The sequence below is a fragment of the Polypterus senegalus genome, chromosome 5 (genome assembly GCF_016835505.1).
Source record: "Polypterus senegalus isolate Bchr_013 chromosome 5, ASM1683550v1, whole genome shotgun sequence".
Classification (NCBI taxonomy): Eukaryota; Metazoa; Chordata; class Cladistia; order Polypteriformes; family Polypteridae; genus Polypterus; species Polypterus senegalus.
Window position 1 is genome coordinate 27,195,520 of NC_053158.1, and position 12,400 is coordinate 27,207,919.

General features: G+C 37.3%; 1 protein-coding gene across 3 annotated transcripts in view; it reads right to left on the reverse strand.

Moving 5' to 3' along the window:
- The window catches only part of LOC120530174 (putative leucine-rich repeat-containing protein DDB_G0290503), a 419,164-nt gene that overhangs the window by 153,796 nt on the left and 252,968 nt on the right, over window positions 1–12,400 (reverse strand). The window lies entirely within an intron of this gene.

Genomic DNA, 12,400 nt, shown 5'->3' on the forward strand with positions numbered 1-12,400 from the left:
TTATAGAAAAATTTCATGAGGTAAAAAAATAGAAAAATTTTCCTAAATATCTTCTTCAGATATTGTGTATTACAGATTGTTACAAAGGTTTACACTAAGGCAATATTAATTATACTTACTGTATTGTCATACGTTTCTATTTTATTTTTATTATTATTTTACTTTAGGCTTCTTGCAAAAATATTTTTGACAAAAAAAGTTAAGACAAGAAACAGAATGAGGTCAAGGTCCTTGCCAATTAATATAGACTGTTCCTACTTATGTTTATGCACTACTGTTCTAGCGCCCGTTATTGTAACAGGCTTAATGTCTAGTATATATATATATATATATATATTTCGTCACACACGTGCACATGGGAGGCAGCTAAAGGGCTTGGGTAAGGACAGTTCTGAAACATACCAGGATGTGGCAGAGTGCACTGACTCTTTTTCTTCCTTGCCTGCAGGCCATTCCCGGGGAATAATGCAAAGAGTATGCGGCACTTGTTTCGCCCTAATTCTGGGCTCATCAGGCGTACACACTCACTGCACCCCCTCTCGGGAATCGAGCCTCAGACGTCAGTGCTACGGGCAAAGCCTCTTGTGTTGCGCCATGGCGTGTGGTTCGTTTATTTGGCAGTATATATATATATATATATATATATATATATATATATATATATATATATATATATATATATATATATATATAAGATAACTCCTGTAGCCATAATAAATGCCTTTATTGAATAGACAAACCAGGGGTGAGTAAGTTCCTTTATACTGCAGCCACATCCGCGACACACATAAAAAACATCAATAATAACTCATAAACTTGCAATATTATTTAGGAAAATCTCAACATTTTACTCACCAAAAATTTGGATTATTTTTAAACAAAATCCATCCCCCTCTCTTTCCTCAAAAACAGTTCAATTACTCTGTCGTACGGATTATCCGTGCATTTCAGTTCCATTAAAAAGTCTCTTTCTATCACCATCGAAGCTAATGCTGAAAGTCCAACCTGCCCTGTCGTATTTCTGGCATAAGTTTAAATTCGCTTTAGGGCTGAAAATGTCTGCTCGACAGAAGCAGTGTACATGGGAATGGTCACCGCCAAATATACCAATGTGAACAGCTGTCCCGTGCTCTCATTCAGATTTTTCTGATGAAGGAACTCAAGGAGATCAGTGGGAGATTTTCCTGCAAAATCATCCATGGCATACATTACAGTCAGTTCTGTTTTTAGCCGAGACAGATCAAAAACCGCTCCGTGACTCTTATGTTAAACTGGAGAAGGCTGCATGCGAGAAATTTTTCTTGTATTCCCGAAACTTCTGGGGCTCAAGGAGCGTGACAAACATCAGGTTTTTGTGGTCTTGAAATCTGGTCTGTCTCTGGCAAATAATATTGTCCAGAATCCTGCCATGCAGTTGGCGTAGTCTTGTGAGGGACGCTTCGGAACGCTTGCGGTGCGTTCAGTGGCCTCGTAGAGTTCCTCATATCGGCTTCTATCCAATCAATGGGTCTGAATATGGTGACGTTGCCGTACGCCTGCTAGAGGGCCCTACTGACACCAACTCAAAATCTGATTGGTTGAAGCAACAGGTTAATTTGACATTTATTCTGTGTTAGAGTGCCTGCACAATGGATTGTGAAGGCCTCTCTGCCTGGCAACAAATGATGGCTGAAATGTGATTGGTTAAATGCTTTAATACGAAAATACATGCATGGAAGCAGCACAACCATCAGAAAAGCTATGAAAGGAAGCGGACAGACTATTTGGAGTTATTTAATAAGTATTCATGGACATCGAGCTGCAGTCTATCTATACTAATAAAAGACAAAGCCCTCACTGACTGACTGACTGACTGACTCACTCACTCACTCACTCATCACTAATTCTCCAACTTCCCATGTAGGTAGAAAGCTGAAATTTGGCAGGCTTATTCCTTACAGCTTACTTACAAAAGTTAAGCAGGTTTCATTTCGAAATTCTACACGTAACGGTCATAACGGTCAACAACGTCTGCCATGTTGAACTTTCTTATTTATGGCCCCATCTTCACGAAATTTGGTAGGTGGCTTCCCTGCGCTAACCGAAATTGATGTACTTACTTATTTCGATGGTATGACGCCACTGTCGGCCGCCATATTGAACTTTCCAACGTCAACAATTTTCCAACTTCCCGTGTAGGTAGAAGGCTGACCCCATCTTCACGAAATTTGGTAGCCGGCTTCCCTGCGCTAACCAAAACCGATGTTCGTACTTATTTCGGTGGTATGACACTACTGTTGGCCGCCATATTGAACTTTCCAACGTCACTAATTCTCCAACTTCCCATGTAGGTAGAAGGCTGAAATTTGGCAGGCTCATTCCTTACAGCTTACTTACAAAAGTTAAGCAGGTTTCATTTAGAAATTCTACGCGTAATTGTCATAACGGTCAACAACGTCCGCCATGTTGAACTTTCTTATTTATGGCCCCATCTTCGCGAAATTTGGTAGGCGGCTTCCCTGCATTAACCAAAACCAATGTACGTACTTATTTCGGTGGTATGATGCCACTGTTGGCCGCCATATTGAACTTTTCAACAGTTTTTGTTACTTATGGACCCAACTTCAAGAAATTTGGTACACGGGTTCCCAACGCTAACTGAATCCTACATACATATATACGTCCATAGCCTGCAGCTTGGCCACCATGTGAGATGGCGTTGGGTCCCCCATCCAAACGCCTCCCACGCTGTTGGCTGCCTGCCTATATAAGACCGTCCGTCGCTCCGGTCTCTACATTCCCTTCCTTGCTTTGACACGGGATTCATGTCTCCCTACTGATAACTACAGCCTTTTTGTTTAATCCACGGCTTCTCCACTGTTTTATTGTTTGTTTATTACAATTTCTCAGGTACCCATTTCCTTTATCATTCCAACCCCCATTACCATGTCTATTGAGGTGATCACTATCGATCAAAGAACTGTCGCTTACCAAGTGGTTTCCATGCCCGGAGATGGCACCTACCTTTTTCATTCTCTTTGTTACATATTGCATGGCCATATCAGGCTCACTCTTGATATCAGGAGGAACATTGTGTCTTATGTATTGAATGACTGGGGCAGGTTCAAGGTGTGGACTGATGACGGTAAAGGAGATAATTATACACAGGAGCACTAGAAGAGTGAAATGCTTAAGCCCTTCACCTATGGTTCTGCATGTGAGTTGATGGATGCCGCTGAATTGTTCGGTTGTCGCTTTCAAGTGTACCAAAATGGCCAAATATTTTACACCTTTCGACAAACGCCAATGCCTCTTAAACATCTTAGATTCACAGGTGACGATTTCAGTAGTGGACACTTTGATGTTTATGAATGTTTAAACTCTCAAAAGCTGGATGTGATTTTATCGATGAAACCAATTGTGTGCTTACAACGCTTGACAGATGCCGAATGTCACTTCAACAAATCCTGCAAATACTGTCATAATTGAAACAAACCATGAAACTCAAACCGATTAAAGAGTAAGCTCAGCGCACAGCTTGGTCATGTTACAACCGGAGGGCCGAACTGACAACATGGTATACAAAGAGATCCCTAACAAATAATTATTGGCATATTTTCCCTCAGTTTAAAAAGGTTTAATTTTCTTCTTAATAAAAATTTTAATGCAGTACTATACATATTACAGCAACACTCATCACTCACAAAAGTGACAAAACAATTACATTGACAATCACGTTACGTTATTTTCAAAATGTTTCCTTTTCTTTTTTATTACTTCTTTAACACACTACTTCTCTGCTGCGAAGCGCGGGTATTTTGCTAGTTACAGTATATGGACAAAAATAGGTTCCAGTTATGACCATTGCACGTAGAATTTCAAAATGAAACCTGTCCAACTTTTGTAAGTAAGCTGTAAGGAATGAGCCTGCCAAATTTCAGCCTTCTACCTACACGGGAAGTTGGAGAATTGGTGATGAGTGAGTGAGTGAGTGAGTGAGTGAGGGCTTTGCCTTTTATTAGTATAGATATACACACACACACATTATATATATATATATATATATATATATATATATATATATGTAGAACCTAACCTGATGGCATACGAACATCCTGCATGATGAACCAAAGATTTCAAATTTTGATTTATCAGTCAATAAGACTTTATTCTAGTCTGCAGTATTTCATGGCCCTGTTTTGTATTTTAAGAAATGGCTTTCTTACTGTCACTCGTTCTGTTAAACCTGCAGCACAAAGCTTCCTTTTCACAGTAGAACTGAGACTTTTTCTACCATTTTTAAGCTTTGCTTGAAGCTGTTGTGCTGTGAGATTATCACGCACTTCTGATTGGGTTATGATTTTCAGTCTGCCAGATCTCTTCCATTCAGAGTTTCTTCCATTTTCCAGTTGTGTTTGGATTGTGTAGGACACTGTACTCACTGACACTTTGATTTTTTTTTGCAATATGCCTAAATGGAAGGTCAACACTTCTAAGAGAAATAATGCTCTGTTTCATTTCATTTGTTAATGTATGTTTTCTTCCCATTATCACTGGAATATTGTCCAAGTAGTACTTCAGTGTGTGTAGTAACACAGTCTATTTCAACTCTGCTTTAAGACAGACAGAACGTTTTCAAGTAATCAACAGATGCTGGAACACCTGTGTAAAATGTGTGCTTCAATTTATGAGGCTTAATATGCTTTAATTGTTGCAGAACATCTGTAGGTTGTAACCTATTAGTTCCCTGAAGATGGCCCATTTGTAATATTCTGAAATTTCTTTTTTGTCAGTTTTAGCTAACCTAAACTTTAAATTTCAACCTTTCATTGCATTTCAACTGATTAAATTTGAAGCAAACTGAAAAAACTGAAGTGTTCGAAAACTTCTGACCGGCAGTGAGTGTGTATGCTTTTATGTCAGACTCTCCGGGTAGTACCATCCTCCACAGACATTTTTCAACTATCTCAGGACCCAAGGGCATTACACTGTTATTTCCATGGTGCAACAGTTGAAAAACACTTGTGTAGAGTATAATTATCAAGTTGATGATGGTGATGAACAACTGAGGATAGTATTTATTGAGTTTTAACACAAGGTTTAATGTATGCCCATTTTAAGAGATGCTTTTTCTTTCAATTAAATGAGTTTTCAACAGTGCATTCAAAGTCAATAGTCGTTTTGATCGTTTAATCTTTGTTTGGACATGCCAATTTGATAATTAATGTTTAAAATTAATATTAATATCTTTTTGCCTTCTTTTCAACTTGCCTTTTAGGAAAGCATTCAAATTCAGGTTGTACTTGCTCAAGCACTATTTTGTTAAAAGTTCAGGTTTAAGGTCATTGTTTAAGTTTAAATTATGCCATTATTTTTTTAATTCCTTTGTGTTGATTCTATATTAAATTTGTGATGCTGTGTGTATGTACTTCATGATTTCTGTATTAATTTTATAATTACATGTTTTAATGTTAGATGTGATTAATCTCGATTAATGTAATTAATTACTTAATGATATACTTACACACATACACACATTCTGGGTTGGACACCCTTTTGTCTACAGAACTGCCATAATTATTTGTGGCATAGATTCAATAAAGTGCTGGAAACATTCCTCTGGGATTTTGGTCCAAATTGACATGACAGCATCACACAGTTACTGCAGACTTGTCGGCTGCACAGTCATAATGCAAATTTCCCGTTCCACCACATCCCAAAGATGCTCTTTTGGATTGAGATCTGCTGACTGTGGAGGTCATTTGAGTAAAGTGAACTCATAGTCATATTTAAGAAACCAGTTTGAGATGATCTGAGCTTTGTGGTGCATTATCCTGCGGGAAGAGCCATCAGAAGATGGGTACATTGCAGTCATAAAGGGATAGACATAGTCAACACAATACTCAGGTAGGTTATGCATTTAAATAATGCACAATTAGTTCTGAGGTGCCTAATGTGTGCCAAGAAAATGTCCCCCACACTGTTGCACCACCACTACCAGCCAGAATCGTTAATACAAGGCAGGATGGATCAATGATTTCATGTGTTCATGCCAAATTCTGACCCTACCATCTGAATGTCACAGCAGAAATCGAGACTCATCAGACTAAGCAACTTTTTTTTTAATCTTCTATTGTCTAATTTTGGTGAGCATGTGCAAATGGTAGCCTCAGTTGCCTGTTTGTAGCTGACAGGAGTAGCACCAAGTAGCCCATTTGCTTCATGACTCGACGTGTTGTGCGTTCAGAGATGCTCTTCTCAATACAACTGAGTTTTGCAGAGGTTATTTGAGATACCGTTGCCTTTCTATCAGCTCAAGATAGTCTGGACATTCGTCCAGACAACTGCCATGCACTGGATATTTTTAATTTATTGGACCAATCTCTGTAAACCCTAGAGATGGTTGTGCATGAAAATTCCAGTAGATCAGCAGTTTCTGAAATACTCAGACTAGCCTGTCTAACACCAATAAACATGGCCCTTTCAAATCCCTCATTCTGATGCTTGATTTGAACTTTAGCAGTTCACCATGCTGAAATGCATTGAGTTGCTGACAAGTGATTGGCTGATTAGATAATTGCATTAACAAGAATTCGAACAGATATACCTAATAAAGTGGTGGGTAAATGTGTATGAATGTATTTATGTACATACACACACACACATTTATATAATGACTAAGACCACTGGCATTTATGTCTTATATCATGAAAGCAATTGAGAGGCTGGTCCTGGAATAAATGAATGCTCTTGTGGCCGACCACCTGAGCCAATTGCAGTTTTCCTATCAGACATAGATTGGAATGGATGATGCAATTATCTGCCTGCTTCTAAAGGCATATTCTCACTTGGACAAAGCTGGTAGCACTGTGAGGATTCTGTTTTTTTAATTTCTATAGTACCTTCAATATAATCCAGCCATCCCTGTTAAGGGGTACACCCAGAAATAGACAGGTGGATGAGCCTGTGCTGTCCTGAATAATGGACTGTCAACCAGACTGCAGTATTTGAGACTTAAGAAATGTGTCTCTGATACAGATGTGAAAAACACTGGAGCGCCACAAGGAACAGTCCTGCCTCCTTTTATTTTCACTCTTTATACACATCAGAAAACAAATTTAACACCAGGTCATGTCACTAGCAGAAATCCTCAGATGATTCCATACTTATGGAGTGCATTGATAAGGAAGTTGAGAGTATTGGAGTCAGGCAGAGAACTTTACTTCTTGGTGCAGACAGAATTATCTGCAACGTAACATCAGCAAATCCAAGCAACTGGTTATTGACTTTCACTGGTCACTATTCAGGAAACTGATGTAGAGGGGGTGCACTTCCTCAAGTACTTGGGGTTGTATATCAATATCAGGTTGGACAGTTCTCAAAAGACAAAAGGACTATGTAAGGGCAGAGCAGGCTTTGTTCACATATTCTACAACTTTGTAATGGCCAGTGCGATATTCTACGCTGTGGTGTGCTGGGCTGGTAATATCACTTTAATAAAAAGGGCAGGCTCAGTTATGAGACTCACTCTGGACAACCTGGAAGTACAGTATTAGGAGAGACAAAACTGAGTGCCAGTTATGAGCAATGCTTCACATTATCTCTCTGACAGACTAACAATGAGGATTTACAGCCAACAAAATTATTCAGCAGAAGTGTGTCAGGAAACTCTACTGGGGCTCATTCATACCAAAGACAATATGACTGAATAATGCCTCACTGGGACTGTAACTGCAGTCAGAAGTTTTTCTTTCTTTTTAATTTTCTTCTTTTTTAGTCATTCTGATGTGTGTTTAGATCATGGTGTTTGTATTTATTTAAAGACCTTCTGTAAAAACCAAAGGTATTATATATATATATATATATATTGTGGACTTGAACCCCGACACACACAGACGGACATCGTTGGCTCCACCACACACTGTTTATTATACAATTATTTACAGGTCACGTGCACTCCCCAGTGCCTCTTGCACCGTTTCCCCAAACGTCCAGGCCAAAAAGTCACAATGCCTCTCTCCTGGCCGCCTCCAGTCCTCTCTCCAGCTCCGTCTCTCTTCCACCCGACTTCCGCCAAGAAATAAGGGAGGTTGGCCCACTTTATAGCCCACCCGGAAGTGCTCCAGGTGCCTGACCAGCTAGTCTTAATTGAACTTCCGGGTGGGGCTGGTAAGTCGTCCCTTGTGGCGGCTGGCTCTCCGCAGCACCCTCTAGCGGCCACCCCATCTCCCATCCGGGCTGTGGTGGACTCCATGTCCCATGGAGCCATGGGGGAGAAGGAAGGACCCACGGCCAGGGAGACTGCCCCAGGCCCCTGGGAAGGTATTGCACTGTCCATGGTGGCTTCCCCGGGACGTATGCAGCAGAGGCGTCCTGGCTGTCCGTCACAATATATCTATATATATATATCTATATATAATATATATATATATATATATATATATATCTATATAAATATATATCTATATATATATATATATATATATATATATCTATATATATATCTATATATATATATATATATATATATATATATATATATATATAAATATATATATATATATATATATATATATATATATATATATATATATATATATATATATATATATATATATATATATATATATATATATATATATATATATATATATATATATATATATATATATATATATAATCTATATATATATATATATATATATATATATTTAAATATAAAAATGTATAATATTTATTTATTATAGTTTAATAATACTGACTTTACTGTGCACCCTGAAATATGCAATTAGAAAAGGAAGTATGATCCTGCTCTGACTGCAGTTTCTGCTTTTACATACAGTTTACAATTATGTATGAAATAACGTGACACAAAGCAGTTGGAACAGTAAAATTGATAACAATATACAGCAACCCGAGTTTTTTCAAATGAGACCTGAATAATACTTACAGACTCTTTACATAACTTGCCAATTAGAGGTCAGAGACATGGACACTTTTACTGAGGTATTTTTTTTTTTTTATTTGAATAAACTATAACCATTTCTACATTTAACTGATATGTGAGTGAATATAACAGGGCACCTTGCTGAAGAAACACAAGCATTTTGAAATGTATGAAAACTACAGACTATCTGATTATTTTAGTTTCTATGCACCTTGCCAGAACATTAATCAAAGATGAAAAAATAATCTGTAAAAATATCAGAGTCAATTAAATTCAATCTATGAAATATATACCACTTTCTCGATGACACAAAGTCTAACTAATCAGTAGTGGAGAAAGCAGAATGGAGCCAACTCACGAACCTGGAGATTTATGACAGACAAATGAAAACTGAGTCCAAAACCTGACAAACAACCTTCTTGTATTGAACTAAATGTAATCTGTTCAGGAATTCAGCAACAGATGGACACATTGGTAATCTATGTTCAGATTAAAGTTACTATAAGAATGGGAAAAAGGGAAATAAACTAATCAAACCTCCTTGGTATAAAAGTTAAAAAAAAAAACAGCACTCAGGTGGCAAAAGATTAAAGATACAAATAGGTCACAAAAGTCATTAAACAACAAGACAGCACTGGATGTTTTTCTTTTCTCCTTTTTCAGCATAAAAGCAATGCAGAAAGTCAACAATACTGTCACAAAGAGCACTCCGAAGCTATTCAAGAATAAATTATGACCCAGCAAAAATGATCATTTAACTGGAGCCAATATTCTGTCAGACGTAAATAGGAAATATTCTATTCAATAATAAAATCATACAGAATCAATGATCTCTCATAGACTTAGCTTGTTAAGTGCTCAATAACTACAGGCAGTAGACACCTATTGCTTTTTTGGGTGTCTTTTTAAATTCTTATTCCCTATTCGTTAATGGAAAATCCTGAAAATTAGCAAACATAACTAAATGGTTTTCAGTGAAAGGTCACAGGTCATTGGCAATTAAGGGCTATATCAAGAATCTTCAATGGTATGCACACATTTAAAAGAACAGTCCTGAAGAGTCCTAAACCGCTTATGGAAATAATCTGACATTTGTGACCTTTATGGTGTCAACTGAAGAGTCTGAAGGACAAACTGATAAGTCACACCTTCTGCAAGGTTAAAAAAAACTAATTCTGATATTTGCTTTTCTACAAGTGTTTTCCACAGTATCTGAAAATGCTAAAAAAAACAAACAAAACAAAGCAATATGAGTTAAAAGCAACAAAACAACAGTAACCTATAAAACCAATTATAGTCAACTAGGGTAAGAATCTGAAAGATGGTTAAAATCAAAGATATCACTGGTAAAACACTAGCTTATGCACTGTGAAAATCTCCATAAACTTAGATAAATATAAATTTTTCTTTTGTTTTCTCTGGATTGATTCTGAAGTAAATTGTTGTATCTGTTATATTAACATTTGTTTGACTCAATAAAACACCATTGCAATGTCCTGCTTTTTCATTCTTCAGTTTAACAATATAATCCAAAATAACGAAATGTAATGTTTGCTTTGGAATCACCTAGGATGTAACTTTTCTTTCTTCTGTCCTTGTATCATACTTTGTTCATACTTTAACAATTCCCTGACAACACCCTGTGTTAAGAGTAAGGAGATTGTTTTACTGTGGTGGACCTTTAGTTAACAGACAGTAAACTAAGCTTTTAGTCAAGTGACTTGTGAACTGACTTGTTCCTATAGAGGTCAAAATCTGGACAACAAACATTGGAAAATTTTTTTTCTTCCCCAAAAGTCTTACTGCCTGAAATGTTTTGGTGATTATGATAGTCAACTTCAAGTTGACAATAACTATAAGACTGAAAAATGAGATGAAGTTTTATTTATTTTAGCAGGACTAATCACTTAATGATGCTGACAAATTTCATTACTTCAAAAATGTACTAAAAATGTGTTGTTACTGATCTTCACTTGTGCTTATCATCTGATGCTTCTTATTTCAATGTCAAACAGTATTCAGACAGCGCTGATGGACTCCACTTGCCAAAAACTACTTTTCCATCATTACAATATCTTGTTGAAATCTTTCACCATGTCTGTCACTGCCTGCCCCAAGACCAGAGGTTTTCAGTGTGCCACTGTGATCCGTGAGGTTTATTACAAACACATTACTTTATAAAAGATTATTCCTTTATTGAAGCCACACACACACACACACACACACACACACACACACACACACACACACCAGCTGACAGGCTGAAATTGGCTAGGAAGATAAACAAACATGTGAAATTCAATCCAGACAGACTATTTGAAAATGCTGACGTTTGCTGAAACAATATCTGGCCAGAGTGACCAATGGTTACTGTCTGTAGAAGCCATGAGAACCGGGGAAGGAGTTATTTGGGCACAGTCAAAAAAACATGGATGGCTCTGCTAGCACTTGCCCATATCTGACAAGAATTCCATTCATATGTAAATATATGAGGGGTTATAATGAAGAGGATTCATCATGAAGGCAGAAGCTGACCAATGCTGCTCCCCACCTTGCTGGACTGATTCGTATAGCTATCATCATCCCTCACTGAAGATGGACTATACGTTTCATTGGCTTCTCCCTGGACTGGATATGGATGTATAAATGAATTATGCATTGTATACTTTGGGGTTTAAATTCCACTTTAAAGGAAGTTCAGTTCTAGATAGATAGATTAGATAGATAGATAGATAGATAGATAGATAGATAGATAGATAGATAGATAGATAGATAGATAGATAGATAGATAGATATTTCCACCATGGTTAAAAAAAGGTTGGGTATTGGTACTAATTTGTTTTGCATCAAGAAAGAGTGCCCCGTGCAGGACACAACAGGGATAATATCCAACTGTGGATGGAGAAAACAAATCTTTAGTGACTTGTTGCACTTCATGGTTTTATATGCTTGAAACATGTTGCAAACCAGCTGGACAAAGTTTGGTGCTATGTAGTTGCAAAAATGTTCTGAACAACATCCCTGATGCCTTTCATGCGATTTCCTTTGGCCTCCCTAGTCATTTTCAAACTGCTTGTCATTAATGGCATGTCTGTTTGGTAGACCAACAAAAATGCTTTCATTAATCTTGGCACCAATTACTCATGAAAACATCACTGTCTCAAATATTTTAATCTTCACCTTCCTTGTTCATTACTTTCATGAAATGTTTCATCAATGCACATTTTCTCTGCAGAGAAGGCAAAAATAACTTTGTTAGGTAAGCAAAACCAAAAAGTGTTTTTTACCCTGAAACTAAATACTCATGGAGTGGACCATTCTTTTTAACCTATTGGGACCCTTTAGCACAGCCATTCACAAATGAAACAGCAGTATCTTAGCTGCATCCTAGTAACAGTGCCACTTCACCACAGATGTTCTAGTTGTAGATGTTGTACTGTATATTTATACTTATATCATCACAAGAATTGGCCA